Source organism: Triticum dicoccoides, chromosome 1A (assembly GCF_002162155.2).
Source record: "Triticum dicoccoides isolate Atlit2015 ecotype Zavitan chromosome 1A, WEW_v2.0, whole genome shotgun sequence".
Classification (NCBI taxonomy): domain Eukaryota; kingdom Viridiplantae; phylum Streptophyta; class Magnoliopsida; order Poales; family Poaceae; genus Triticum; species Triticum dicoccoides.
In genome coordinates, this window is record NC_041380.1 from 534,209,002 (window position 1) to 534,218,526 (window position 9,525).

The 9,525-nt window shown below is 39.7% G+C and overlaps 1 pseudogene; it reads left to right on the forward strand.

Moving 5' to 3' along the window:
• The first annotated feature begins 378 nt into the window (after positions 1 to 378).
• Positions 379 to 996, forward strand: LOC119320427 (annotated as a pseudogene).
• The last annotated feature ends 8,529 nt before the right edge of the window (positions 997 to 9,525 follow it).

Genomic DNA, 9,525 nt, shown 5'->3' on the forward strand with positions numbered 1-9,525 from the left:
TCCATTGCACATGGCAGCATACATCTTGAATCCCAAATATAGTTATGCTGACCCGAGCATCTTTACGGATGTGGAGGTAGTGGTTGCGCTTATGGAAGTCATGGAGACATTTTATCATGATGATGACATGAAGCAAAATAAGGTGTTTAACATTGACTTCACCAAGTTTAAAAAGAAAGAGGGTATGTTTGGGAAGGTGGCTGCATTGAAAGCAATGGATAATAACAATTTCGATGCCGGTAAGCATGTTCTCAAAGTAAAAAAAGACTTATTATGACATTTATGAAATTATGGGCTGATTGCATGTTATTTCACTTGTCTCAAATTGTAGGTGATTGGTGGTCAACTTATGGATTACAAACTCCCACATTGCAACACATGGCCATAAGGATACTCAACTTGACCACAAGTTCATCCGGATGTGAAAGAAATTGGAGCACTTTTGAAATTTTAACTCTTAGACTTCTCACAATTAGTCAAATCTGAATATTCTTCTCACAATTAGTCAAATCTGAATATTCTTCTCACAATTTATTTCATGAGGCTTCCATTTTCACTTTGTAGGTAGATGCAAAGAGGAGAAATAAACTAGATGTGGCCCGTAGGGACAATCTAGTTTATATCCAATTCAATGGAAGGATGATTGATAAAAGAAAGAAGTTATCCTCTTCTAGTGATGTTCTTCTTGGTGAAGATGCGTCACGAGCACAAGATTGGATATGCGAAGATGCATACATTGATGATGAGTTTGATCCCACTACGGGGGTGCCATACAACATCATTGATGAAGCAATGGAGGAAAGCGAACCTACAGAGCTTCGTAGGAGTGCATGAGTTAGAGAACTCCATGAAGTTGAAGAATACGTTGAGGATGATGATGATGAATCTGATCATGGGGTAGATATGGAGGATGATGAAATCGATTACGAGTCCGATGATGATGGGGTGATGGCAACCAAAGATGATGATGAGGAGGAGGAGCCCCCGCAGCCTTGAGCCATTCGTCGCGAACTTATTTTGCTTGCTATTTGTGTGCCCGAACCTTATGTTCTTAATCCTTATTACCTTGATACCTATTTCTATGTGTGTGGCCGAACCTTGTTAGCTTGTTACTTATTTGGCTATTTCTATCTATATGGCTGAACTTATCTGGACCTTGTTACCTATTCGTCTTGTGAACCTTATTATGAATTATATTCACTATTCCCTATTTGTGTGGCTGCTATTTATCTTTACATGTGGATGCCTATTGTGTGGCTGCCATTTATTTTGTATTCCCTATTTGTGTGGCTGCCATTTATATTGACATGTTGGATTGCATACTGTGTGGCTGCATATTTAATTATTTATCTTGATATGTTGGATGCATATTGTTTGTTATTTCCTATATCCGGGTTAATAATTTTACCTCTTGTGATTTTGTTTATGATTTTTATTTTCATATGCCTATAGTACCATATTTTGCTATATCATATAGCTAGGAGCATTGGAGTGTGGTACAATACATAATTTTTTGGATATATGTTGCTAAATTCCTATTTAATCTACCGATTAATGTTCGACCGATTAATCCAGTTAATAGGCCGATTCACCGATTAATCGTTACTCCTAAGCTGACCGAGCAGTTACCAGTTACCGAGTTCCTCAACATTGTCTGAAACAAAATAAAAGGGTAAAAACAGTTAAGAAACCTTACTCAGCGATATGAAACTAAATTACTAACTGAACTTGGATTACCTGAACATATTTGCTCTTTCTCATACGAGATGCATGCAACTTCCACCTACACCTAGGATATGGACAAAAAACTGTGAACCTTGCTGGCTCACTCCTTTTAATCTTATAGGTGTTTTGAGATATAATGCACCATGTTGTCACTGCATTCCGACAGTCCACCATTGATTGGAAAATGGTACCTACACTAAGCTCGGGTTTTTCCCGGTTCCACTCAATTGTTGGCATGTCATCACCATCGTATTCATCCTCGATTAAGCTGTCCATGTTCTCCACCTTCTCTTCATCGTCAGTGTCATCAAACCTAGCTTGGCTGATGGGCTCCTCCATATATTCGTCATCCACTGCTTGCTGACTGGCTACATCGACCAGTTCAGGAAACATCATCTCGTCTTCATCATCATTTGTAGGCATTGCTTCGTCAGGTTCTGCATCTTCTTCTACACCAACTGCAGAAGGTACACGAGAAGCAGCAGCTGAATCGGAACCAGAATTGGCAGCAGGCATGTTGTGGCTCCATGAACCACTTGCTTTACTTGGTTTCGACCTACAAGGAGTGCCGGGGTGCTAGCTATTAGCACATACAGATGATGTCTGAACTCCCTTCCCCATCGCCCATTCTACGAGTGGCTGAATCACATCGATTTGGAGTTTACCGAATCGGCAGCCAGCAATCCTAGCAAAAAGCAACGGCATATGATCGTCGCAAGTTAGTGGGAGAAATCTTTGCTCATCACTGCTGAAGTAATTCAGTTCAACAGCATCGGCATCACTCCAGGGATGGGTGTTTCGGAGCTCAGCTCGGAAATCTTTGAAAGATATGCTAGTTTCTACCACTTTGGGATAGAAAAATGATGAAATCAAATGCGGTTTAGTACCACGCAGCACACTAGTTTCCATTCTAATCGCCAGCCGGAAAGCCAGCGCGGGATCAATCCTATTTTGTTGGGGGAAGGAAACAAAGGCTTCAGTTAGCCGGGTAAAATCGAGCACAAATTCGAATGATTCAAGCAAACAAAAGTCAAATACGGACTATAATATGACTTAGAATGTCAATTTGAGAGGAAACAATGCTTACCCAGGTTTAATCCATGAATTATCTGCCGCGGATTCGACCCAATCCTCTCCACGGTCGACTGCATTCTGGGCATCCTCACTCAACATCGCTATGTAATCCCAGATGGAGAGGTGGGCTATATCTGGCGCAGACACGGCGTCACCGATGAACGGAATAGGGCATAGGGTGGAGGAAACAACTGCGATGGACGCGACACGACGTCGGCGAAGGGGGCGGGGCGGCGCGATGCAGTGCGGCTTGTCTAGATCTGTTTCACATTCAGACAAGCTGCCCAATACGTGTCTCCTTGCGGTCCCACACGTCAGCAAGCAACAGTCAAACGAAGACTCAACCCCACTCGTCAGGAATTAACAGTCAATGGACGGTCAAGACGGCAAACGCCCGCTATGAGCATTTGTGAGAGTTTCAGCTAAGGAAGTGGGGAAAAGTGAGCAAACGTTTGGAGCGTGGGGAAAAGTGAGCACAACTAAGGAACCAAGGGCACTAATTTAAATATCCCTTATATTTGGTAGACCCTTCTTGAATACTGTTAATGCTAAGATAGATTGCAAGAAGGATGTTGTTACTATTGGTTTGGATGATATGTCTCATGAGTTTAATTTTTCTAAATTTCGTAGACAACCCCGTGATGAAGAATTGCCTAGTAAAGATGAAATTATTGGTCTTGCTTCTATTGCCGTGCCTCCTACTGATTCTTTAGAACAATATTTGCTAGACCATGAAAATGATATGTTTATGATTGAAAGAAGGGAAATAGATGAAGTATTCTTTAAACAAGGACCCATTCTGAAACACAATTTGCCTGTTGAAATCCTACGGGATCCTCCTCCACCCAAGGGTGATCCCGTGCTTGAGCTTAAACCATTACCTAATACTCTTAAATATGCTTATCTTGATGGAAAGAAGATATATCATGTTATTATTAGTGCTAACCTTTCAGAGCATGAAGAAGAAAAATTATTGAAAACTCTGAAGAAGCAACGTGCTGCTATTAGAATAACTCTTGATGATCTTAAGGGCAATAGTGCCACTCTATGTCAACACAAAATAAATTTGGAGAAAGACGCCAAACCAGTTATTGATCACCAATGACGGCTGAATCCTAAGATGAAAGAAGTGGTAAGAAAGGAAATATTAAAGCTCCTTGAGGAAGGTATAATTTATCCCGTTGCTGATAGTCAGTGGCTAAGTCATGTCCATTGTGTCCCTAAGAAGGGAGGTATTACTGTTGTTCCTAATGATAAAGATGAATTCATTCCGCAAAGAACTATTACAGGTTATAGGATGGTAATTGATTTCCGCAAATTAAATAAGGCTACAAAAAAGATCATTACCCCTTACCTTTTATTGATCAAATGCTAGAAAGATTATCCAAACATACACATTTTTGCTTTCTAGATGGTTACTCCGGTTTTTCTCAAATACCTATGTCAGCTGATGATCAAGCAAAGACCACTTTTACTTTGATACTTTTGCTTATAGATGTATGCCTTTTGGTTTATGTAATGCACCTGCTACCTTTCAAAGATGCATGATGGCTATATTTTTTGACTTTTGTGAAAAGATATGTGAGGTTTTCATGGACGATTTCTCCGTTTATGGATCCTCTTTTGATGATTGCTTGAGCAACCTTGATCGAGTTTTGCAGAGATGTGAAGAAACTAATCTTGTTCTGAATTGGGAGAAATGCCACTTTATGGTTAATGAAGGTATTGTCTTGGGGCACAAAATTTCTGAAAGAGGCATTGAAGTTGATAAAGCAAAAGTTGATGCTATTGAAAAGATGCCATGTCCCAAGGACATTAAAGGTATAAGAAGCTTCCTCGGTCACGCCGGTTTTTATAGGAGGTTCATTAAGGACTTCTCAAAAATTTCTCGGCCTCTGACTAATCTATTACAAAAAGATATTCCTTTTGTCTTTGATGATGATTGCGTAGAAAGCATTGATTTCTGCACCTATTGTTCAGCCACCTGATTGGAATTTACCCTTTGAAATTATGTGTGATGCTAGTGATTATGCTGTAGGTGCTGTTCTAGGGCAAAGAGTTGATAAGAAATTAAATGTTATTCAATATGCTAGTAAAACTCTAGACAATGCCCAGAGAAATTATGCTACTACCAAAAAAGAATTTTTAGCAGTTGTTTTTGCTTGAGATAAGTTCAGACCTTATATTGTTGATTCTATAGTAACTATTCACACGGATCATGCTGCTATTAAATACCTTATGGAAATAAAGATGCTAAATATTAGATGGGTTCTCCTGCTATAAGAATTTGATTTGCATATTATTGATAGAAAGGGAGCTGAGAACCCCGTTGCAGACAACTTGTCTAGGTTAGAAAATGTTCTTGATGACTCACTACCTATTGATGATAGCTTTCCTGATGAACAATTAAATTTCATAAATGCTTCTCGAACTGCTCCATTGTATGATGATTATGAACTGCTCCATGTTATGATGATTATGATAATTATATTGTTGCTAAATTTATACCACCTAGTTTCACATACCAGCGAAAGAAAAAGTTCTTCTATGATTTGAGACATTACTTTTGGGATGACCCGCATCTTTATAAAGAAGGAGTAGATGGTATTATTAGACGCTATGTACCTGAGCATGAATAGGAACAGATCCTACGCAAGTGTCACTCCGAGGCTTATGGAGGACACCATGCTGGAGATAGAACTGCACATAAGGTATTGCAATTCGGTTTTTATTGGCCTACTCTCTTCAAGGATGCCCGTAAGTTTGTCTTGTCTTGTGATGAATGTCAAAGAATTGGTAATATTAGTAGAAGTCAAGAAATGCCTATGAATTATTCACTTGTTATTGAACCATTTGATGTTTGGGGCTTTGATTATATGGGACCTTTTCCTTCCTCTAACGGGTATACACATATTTTAGTCGCTGTTGATTACGTTACTAAGTGGGTAGAAGCTATTCCAACTGGTAGTGCTCATCATAACACCTCTATTAAGATGCTTAAAAAAGTTATTTTCCTGAGATTTGGAGTCCCTATATATTTAATGACTGATGGTGGTTCACATTTTATTCATGGTGCCTTTCGTAAAATGTTTGCTAAGTATGACGTTAATCATAGAATTGCATCTCCTTATCACCCACAGTCTAGTGGTCAAGTAGAATTGAGTAACAGAGAGCTCAAATTAATTTTGCAAAAGAATGTTAATAGATCTAGAAAGAATTGGTCCAAGAAACTTGATGATGCATTATGGGCCTATAGAACTGCATATAAAAATCCTATGGGTATGTCTCCGTATAAAATGGTTTATGGTAAAGCATGTCATTTACCTCTTGAGCTAGAACATAAGGCATATTGGGCCATTAAAGAGCTCAATTATGATTTCAAACTTGCCGGTGAGAAGAGGTTATTTGACATTAGCTCACTTGATGAGTGGAGAACCCAAGCCTATGAGAATGCCAAACAGTTTAAAGAAAAAGTTAAAAGATGGCATGATAAAAGGATACACAAGCGTGAGTTCAATGTAGGTGATTATGTATTGTTATACAACTCTCGCTTAAGATTTTTTTGCAGGAAAACTTCTCTCTAAATGGGAAGGTCCTTACGTTATCGAGGAGGTCTATCATTCCGGTGCCATAAAAATCAACAACTTCGAAGGCACAAATTCAAAGGTGGTGAACAGTCAAAGAATCAAACATTATATCTCAGGTAATCCCATAAATGTTGAAACCAATATTATTGAAACCGTAACCCCGGAGGAATACATAAGGGACACTTTCCAGAACATTTCAGACTCCAAAAAGGAATAGGTATGTGGTACGGTAAGTAAACCGACTCCAAAACAGTTCTAATGGCAATTTTTCTCCGTTTTGGAATATTTAGAAAAATAGGAAAATAAAAAGCAGACCGGAAAGGACACGAGGCTTCCACGAGGGTGGAGGGTGTGCCCTACCCCCTGGGCGCGCCCCCCTGCCTCGTGGGCACCTCGTGTGTTCTCCGGACTCCATTTTCTTGCACGATACTTCTTTTGGTCGGTAAAAATTCATTATATAATCTCCCGAAGGTTTTGACCACCGTCTCATGCAAATATCTCCTGTCTTTGTTTCGAGCTGTTTTTCTGACAGATCTAGGTCATCGTGTCGTCTTCAAGTGCCCCCAAGGACAAGTTCTTTGAGAAGGTCATCAATCCCTACCTTGCGGAAGTGCTGCAACACCCTCAAACCATTGAGATGCGTGAGGGGTTGTTGCACTTCCGCGATGTCGAGGGACCAAGAAGGACCGGAAGCACGAAGACAAGGCTCGAGGCATTGGGGCAACAAGTTTTCAAGTGTCAGGAGATGGTGGAGCATGGAATCGACTCCAATCACATAATGATCATGGAGTTCACCAACAACCACAAGCTCGACGTCAAGGACATTGGGGAGGCCATCTTCAAGCTTCATGAGAAAATCGAGCATCTCCAAGCCCAGATCTATGACCTGCAAAATCAGAACTGTGAGTATGAATATAGATTCAAGAGGATGAGTTTGGCTGCAGATTTGAGGACTCAGGAGACTCGATCATCCTTCTATGATGGTGAGCCTATGCCTTGGAAGAGGGATGCCAAGCCTACATCATCAACAACTCCAACTCCTTCACCAACAAAAGAGATATAATCACATGGGTATGGGCACTCCCCTTGGCAACTGCCAAGCTTGGGGGAGTGCCCCGGTATCGTATCACCATCACAACTTTTATCTTTACCATTTTTCTTAGTTCGATCCTCTTGATAATATCTTGATCTAGTAGAATAAAGTTTTAGTATGATCTAGTTGTGAGTTTTGCTTTATGATCCTTCTATGTAATCGAGTCCGTGAGCTATATATAATAAAGATTAGTGTTGAGTCAAGGGCTTTATTATTTTGCTATGATCTTGAGGGAATAAAATAAGAGAAGAAATAAAAAGAAACAAAGAGATCATATGGATCCTATGGAAAGTAATGAGCTCACATATAAAGAGTATGATGAATAAAAGTTGTTGAGAGTTGACGAACATAGTTTTGGTCATCGTTGCAATGAATAGGAAGTAATAAAGAAAGAGAGGTTCACATATAAATATACTATCTTGGAGATCTTTTATGATTGTGAGCACTCATTAAAGTATGACATGCTAAGAGTTGACGTTGGACAAGGAAGACAACGTAATGGGTTATGTTTTCTTACATCTGAGATAAATTATATTGTCATGGATCATCCAACATGTTGAACTTGCCTTTCCCTCTCATGCTAGCCAATTTCTTTGCACCAAGTAGAGATACTACTTGTGCTTCCAAATATCCCTAAACCCATTTTTGCCTTGAGAGTCCACCATACCTACCTATGGATTGAGTAAGATCCTTCAAGTAAGTTGTCATCAGTGCAAGCAATAAAAATTGCTCTCTAAATATGTATGACTTATTAGTGTGGAGAAAATAAGCTTTATACGATCTTGTGATATGGAAGAAATAAAAGCGACGGACTGCATAATAAAGGTCCATATCACAAGTGGCAATATAAAGTGGCGTTCTTTTGCATTAAGATTTTGTGCATCCAACCATAAAAGCGCATGACAACCTCCGCTTCCCTCTGCGAAGGGCCTATCTTTTACTTTTATCTTCTACCTTACATAAGAGTCATGGTGATATTCACCTTTCCTTTTTTACATTTTATCCTTTGACAAGCACAATGTGTTGGAAAGATCCTGATATATATAGCTAATTGGATGTGAGTCTTCATGAACTATTATTGTTGACATTACCCTTGAGGTAAAACATTGGGAGGCAAAACTAAAGCCCCTATCTTTCTCTATGTCCGATTAAAACTTCATACCCATAAATATTGCGTGAGTGTTAGCTACTGTGAAAGACTAAATGATAGTTGAGTATGTGGACTTGCTGAAAAGCTCCTATATTGACTCTTTCCTATGTTATGATAAATTGAAATTGCCTCAATGGCTGAGATTAGAGTTTGTTGGTTCTCAATGAAGTTTATGATTCTTACTTGAAATTGTGACTGGATTGTTACTTTAGGATAAGAGATCATATGACCAATATATATACATATATATATATATATGCTGCTGTTCTAAGAATGATCATGATGCCCTCATGTCCATATTTTATTTTTATCGACACCTCTATCTCTAAACATGTGGACATATTTTTCGATTTTGGCTTTCGCTCGAGGACAAGCGAGGTCTAAGCTTGGGGGAGTTGATACGTCCATTTTGCATCATGCTTTTATATCGATATTTATTGCATTATGGGCTGTTATTACACATTATGTCACAATACTTATGCCTATTCTCTCTTATTTTACAAGGTTTACATAAAGAGGGAGAATGCCGGCAGCTGGAATTCTGGGCTGGAAAAGGAACAAATATTAGAGACCTATTCTGCACAGCTCCAAAAGTCCTGAAACTTCATGGAAGTTATTTCCAGAATATATAAAAAATACTAAGCGCAAGAAGTACCAGAGGGGGGCCACCCACCAGCCACGAGTGTGGGGGTGTGCTCTACCCCCCTGGGCGCTCCCCCTATCTTGTGGGCCCCCTGGTGGCCCTCCGATGCCCATCTTCTGCTATATGGAGTATTTCGTCGAGAAAAAAATTATAAGCAAACTTACGGGACGAAACTCCGCCGCCACGAGGTGGAACCTTGGCGGAACCAATCTAGGGCTCCGGCAGAGTTGTTCTCCCAGGGACACTTCCCTCC